Source organism: Schistocerca nitens, chromosome 6, assembly GCF_023898315.1.
Source record: "Schistocerca nitens isolate TAMUIC-IGC-003100 chromosome 6, iqSchNite1.1, whole genome shotgun sequence".
NCBI lineage: Eukaryota > Metazoa > Arthropoda > Insecta > Orthoptera > Acrididae > Schistocerca > Schistocerca nitens.
The window spans coordinates 473,464,819-473,470,649 of record NC_064619.1 but is presented as its reverse complement, the minus strand read 5'-3'; positions in this window follow the sequence as shown (position 1 = coordinate 473,470,649).

The window sequence follows — 5,831 nt, the reverse complement described above, 5'->3', positions numbered from 1 at the left end:
TAGACATCGTGAGAGAGCAGAATGGGACACTCCACGGAACTCAAGGACTTCGAATGTGGTCAGGTGATTGGGTGTCACTTGTGCCATATGTCTGCATGCGAAATTCCCACACTCCTAACAGCCGTCGGTCCACTGTTTCCGATGTGATAGTGAAGTGGAAACGTGAAGGGACACGTACAGCACAAAAGCGTACCGGCCGACCTCGTCTGTTGACTGATGGAGACTGCTGACAGATGAAAAGAGTCGTAATGTGTAGAAGGCAGACATCTATCCAGACCATCACACAGGAATCCCAAACTGCATCAGGAACCACTGCAAGTACTATGACAGTTAGTCGGGAGGTGAGAAGACTTGGATTTCATGGTCGAGCGTCTGCTCATAATCAACATATCACGCCAGTAAATGCTAAGCGACGCCTTGCTTATTGTAAGGCAAATAAACATTGGACGATTGAACAGTGGAAAAACGTTGTGTGAAGTGACGAATCACGGTGCACAATGTGGCGATCCGATGGTATGGTATGGGTATGGCAAATGCACGATGAACGTCATCTGCTAGCTCGTGTAGTGCCAACAGTAGAATTCGGAGGCGGTGGTGTTATGGTGTGGTCGTGTTTTTCATATAGGGGGCTTGCACCCCTTGTTGGTTTGCGAGGCACTACCACAGCACAGGCCTACACTGATGTTTTAAGCACCTTCCTGCTTCCCACTGTTGAAGAGCAATTCAGGGATGCAGATTGCATCTTTCAACACTATCTAGCAACTGTTCATAATGCACGGCCTCTGGCGGCGTGGTTACACAACAATAACATCCCTGTAATGGACTGGCCTGCACAGAGTCCTGAGCTGAATCCCATAAAACACCTTTGGGATGTTTTGGAACGCCGACTTCGTGCCAGGTCTCACCGACCGACATCGATACCTATCCCCAGCGCAGCACTCCGTGAAGAATGGGCTGCCATTCCGTAAGAAATCTCCAGGCCCTGATTGAACGTATGACTGCGAGAGTGGAAGATGTCTTCAAGGCTAAGGGTGGGCCAACACCATTCTGAATTCCAGCATTAGCGATGGAGGGCGCCACGAACTTGTAAGTCATTTTCAGCCAGGTGTCCGGATATGACTACGAAGTCTTTCGGGACGGAGTCCCTGCGTAAAAAGTTCTCGGTTTACTTGCTGCGTCAAATTGGGATAACATCCCAAGCTTTCGATGACTACCTCCGTCATCTTCGTCAGGGGTAAAACTGACTGTCGTGGACCGTCTGCGCACACTTCAAGGCTGTGAGGCTTCCGCTTTTATAAGCAGTGGACGGCTTCTCATTGGCTGGATGACGTCACGGTGAAACCGGCGCGAACTGAGGTGGCGGCTTCTATATCTATAGATTTTGTTTGCGCGCTTTATCCAGCGTTGCTTGCAGCGCCATCGATCGCAACAGGCGGAGAACTGCGAGGAATGTAAGAATTCTCCCTCTGCGCTCTTTCTTTATCAATTGCACGCTTCCATGCATTGCTGAGTGCATAACCGGAGTCTCTATTGAAATTAGTTTCACAGAGTCTAATTTCAACTGCTTCCCTGATGAGAGAGTCCCAATAGTTTGAAGCGTGAGCAAGTAGTCTTGTTTCATTGAATAAAATCTTATGTTTATTTAACAAACTGTGCTCAGCCACCGCTGATGGATGGCGCTGCAAGCAACGTTGGATAAATCGCGCAAACAAAATCTATGGATATAGAGGTCGCCACCTCACTAAGCGCCGGTTTCACCGTGACGTTATCCAGCCAATGAGAAGCCGTCCACTGCTTATAAAAGCGGAAGCCTCACCGGTCCACGACAGTTTGTTTTACCCCTGACGAAGATGACGGAGGTAGTTATCAAAAGCTTGGGATGTTATCCAAATTTGACGTGGCAAGTAAACCGAGAACTTTTTATGCAGGTGTCCGGATACTTTTCATCACATAGTGTATGTGATTGAACTGGAGAAAAATGCAGTCTGGCCCCCTTATGATAAAATATGGCAATAATAATAACAGATCTTACTTCAATCACATCTAGCATACTGTGCACAGAAGTGCGTTTTTTATTTAAATGGTGACTAGTTTAGGATATTTGCAGCAGTGGACAGTTGTATGCAAATGGTATCTTGCATTCAGCCACACACATAAACATGTGGGCACTTTTCAGATTTTATGATGTAATGATACAGCTAACCTGGATAGTCTCATAATTGACTACAAAGATGGTCACCAATTTAAGAAATAGAAACGTCTGTGCTACTTTGATGGTTTTGTAACTTTATTGTGTCTCGCGTTTTTTGCGAGCATATTTTGGGCGGAAATGAAGGCTTTGCTAAAAGTGTTTATCGCACATATCGAGACAGCAAAACTGTTTCGTAACACCGTACTTAACTAAAGTAAATAACAAGGGATGTGTCCTTAGTGATAAATTTACTTAGCCGAAAATGGCGTCTAAAAATATTAAAAAACCTACAGAAATATAATTTTCAGAATCAGTTTCAAATTTCAAACAAGTTTCATCGAAGAAGACGCAATAGCCTCTAACTCCTTTCCCATCCATGGTGGTTCTAACACTGTGTAACAAGGCGTAAAATGTGCTTTAAATTGCACGCAAATTTACAATTACACCTTTTGCGTTATTAAACAATACTAAATGTGCTAAATTTGTGTTGCTGTATACACTGCCATTTGGGAAAAGTGCAACACCGAGAAACAATTATGCGAATAGCACCACACTTTTTGGTCGAAGTGGCAACGGGTGTGGTGCACGTACGCCGAGCAGAGCCCTCTCTTGTCGCTCCGACAGAGTCGGTGTTGCGCCTAGTGTAGGCGGTGCATAGCTGTCAAGTAAGGTGGAAACAATATAGTGAGTGCCAGCATGCCTCGTCGACGTTAAAGGGAGCCATATCGGCATGTGAGCGAGGTCGAACAGGGCAGAATGATCGGTCTCCGGGAAACGTGGTTGTCATACCGTGACATTTCGGCTCGCACAGGGCATGCTGCTACGACAATGATGTGTGTGTGAAGCAGTGTGAGAGGTGGCATGAGCCCCCTCTCATATTTCTATCTTACGATTTCCTCTCTAATTGCATGCGGTGAAAAGTTGGTATTCTTTCACACGCGTACTTCCCACCCAGCGTCTCTCATCACCCGGGTGGTCCAGTGACAGGCGGACACTGCTGATCTTGAAAGGGTAAGCCGACGGGTGTGAGGGAGTCGACTGAATGCTTTCCAGACGCCGACATTGTGGAATAGCGGCGGAGACACGCTCGCAGGGGCCTGAAGTAGCGGCTGGGCTAGAGGTTCCGTTACTTCGCAGAAACTTAGCGAAAACACTTTCTGCCGGGCTACCAGCGAGGCATGGGAATGACTTGTGTTCCCAAGCAGCCTTGGCGCGCAAATTCCCGCGTTTTCTGCCGTATAGTAACTGTGATTGGCTTGATCAGGGCATAGACCCGTGACGTAGCAAAATCGGCGCAGAAATTGGCGCCAAGAATTTCCATTGGTGGAATGGTAGTGCTTCGGCAATAGAGTGGAATTTTCCGCCAGTTTTCGAGTTGATGATTGGAACGTTTAACCACGGCCACTGTCGTGGGGGCAGGAATATTCTGTGTTCTGTTTGTACGGGTGCTCTTGTGGTAGTCGGCTCTCGCCTTTCGGTCGGAATAGGTTACAAGACTGAGCTCTCGCTGCTCTGGACAGCCTGCCTACCATGGGCTGTCTAATATATTTTTATTTAATTGTAACTGTTTGACGAAGTTGCTGAAGTTTCGACTTCAACGTAACTTTCCGAGTACAGTTGGCAATTGAGCGTTCTGCGTACAAGCGGCCCATGTTGTCTGTCTTGAGCAGTTTTGGCTAAAGTTGACTGTATCGGAGTTACAGTGTGACTTCGCTTGTTAAAATCAATCACTGTACCGTCAGTGATTGTGTGGCAAGCCTTCTTCGTCTCCCTCAGAGGCGCATTTGTATTGCTAGGAAGTCTTTAGTCTGGAACAACCAAACCAGGATAATTTATTTTGGGCTATACTCGCGATATTATCATCACCACGACGGGACGTCGAAGCAACCTGCCATCGTCTCCGGTACGACATATCGAGTTCTGGCAGTTAAGAAGACAGTTTGGTAATGTATGTCCGCAGCACCGGCAGATAGGGATTTTCCTAGGTGATAATCAGAGCTCAGCAGAGTGCGCCTGTTGGTCTTTTTCTAACTTTGTTCTGTCTTGGATAGCAGCAATTAATGTTGGGTTGGCTGTGTGTTTTCTCTTAAGATTTGAGTTGCAAGGAATTGGCTCCACATACCACTTCATCATAAATGTCACAATCTAGTTTAGGGACAACTTCACCTTCACAGCATTTATTTTAGTATCCAATTTGAGCCAATTTGATGTATTGTAAATGTTTCATGTGTTTTGTTTATTATTTTGAGTTTAGTCATAAAAAATCATATTGTTATTTTGGACAGAACTTTCATTCTGTTAATCGGTAGAGCAACCATTTCATTTCTCACTACGTTACTGAAACTTTCCTTTATTTAATTAATGTCTATCAAACTAAATTATTGCAGGTGCCAAACTCTTTTCCACTCCACTTGCAGGGTCGATTACAGTCAATTCGCGTTTCTTTTTAATCCATGTGCAACAGCAAAAGTCGGAGTTAGAATAGGGGGGGGGGGGGGGGGGCTTAGAACATCATTTATATATGAAGATTCTCGAAGAATTTAGTGTTAAATACACTGCTAGCCCCGGCACCTCACAAAAAATGGCGACCCTTAGCCTCGGATCTTTCCTGTGAATCACTGATAAGCAAACAGTATTCTTAGTAGGAACATTCAAATTTTTTTCTCAAATTTTTTTTAGTGATTAATACCCAACTTGTTTTTCTTGTAGTTCCGTGATTAGTTTTAAGTAGATGCGCATGATTACTGTTTTTGTTTTCAGCGTGTATATTTGTTTGTTTGTTCATTATTTGATATGTTTCTTTGATGTGGTGTCCGTACCACTTCACACTATGTCAGGTTTGTGTGCAGTTTCTGTGCATGTAATTACAGTGTTGTAACGGCGTTGTTGAAATTTTTTGTCTATGTCGAAAAATATACGGAGTAGATTATTTTTATTGTGCATTTTAGATAAAATTGTTTTTCATGAATGATCACGAGAAGTAAGGCACGACTATTATCGAGCGAAGTTAAAACAAAAGAGGATTGCATAATGGATAACGGGCAGTTTACTGACGGGGATAGGTTCGGAGATGAGATGGGCACATTTTTAGCAGGACAGGACGACAGGGTCATTGATGAGGAAGGTGATTTGGACATGATCTTAGAGCAACGTCGCCGCCGTGATTATGATAGTGAGGTAGAGGATGAAACAGGGACAGGCACGCAGGTCGAGACGGTAGCAGAAGTTTATAATCAAACGAACGAGAGCAGACAGGGGCCAGCTCGGTCACGTCAGAGCTGTAGCGCCCAGGTGTCGAGAGGTACATCATCCATGTGTGACGAGGATCAAAATGATGACATTAACCCAATACTGAGCTTCCTACGATCAATGGAAGAAGAAGCTGACGAACACCGTAAGAAGGAGAAGGAAGAAGATGAGAAACAACGTAAGAAGGAGAAGGAAGAAGCTGACGAACAGCGTAAGAAGGAGAAGGAAGAAGCTGACGAACAGCGTAAGAAGGATACTCAGGCAATAATTTCGCATATAGGAGAAATTCGAGGGGAATTACTGACAGTAAAGAAAGAATGTGGAGAAGTAAAACAAATGTCAAAACTCAGAGCAGTCCTAGGTTGCATCAACTTACAGGAAGGAAGATTCC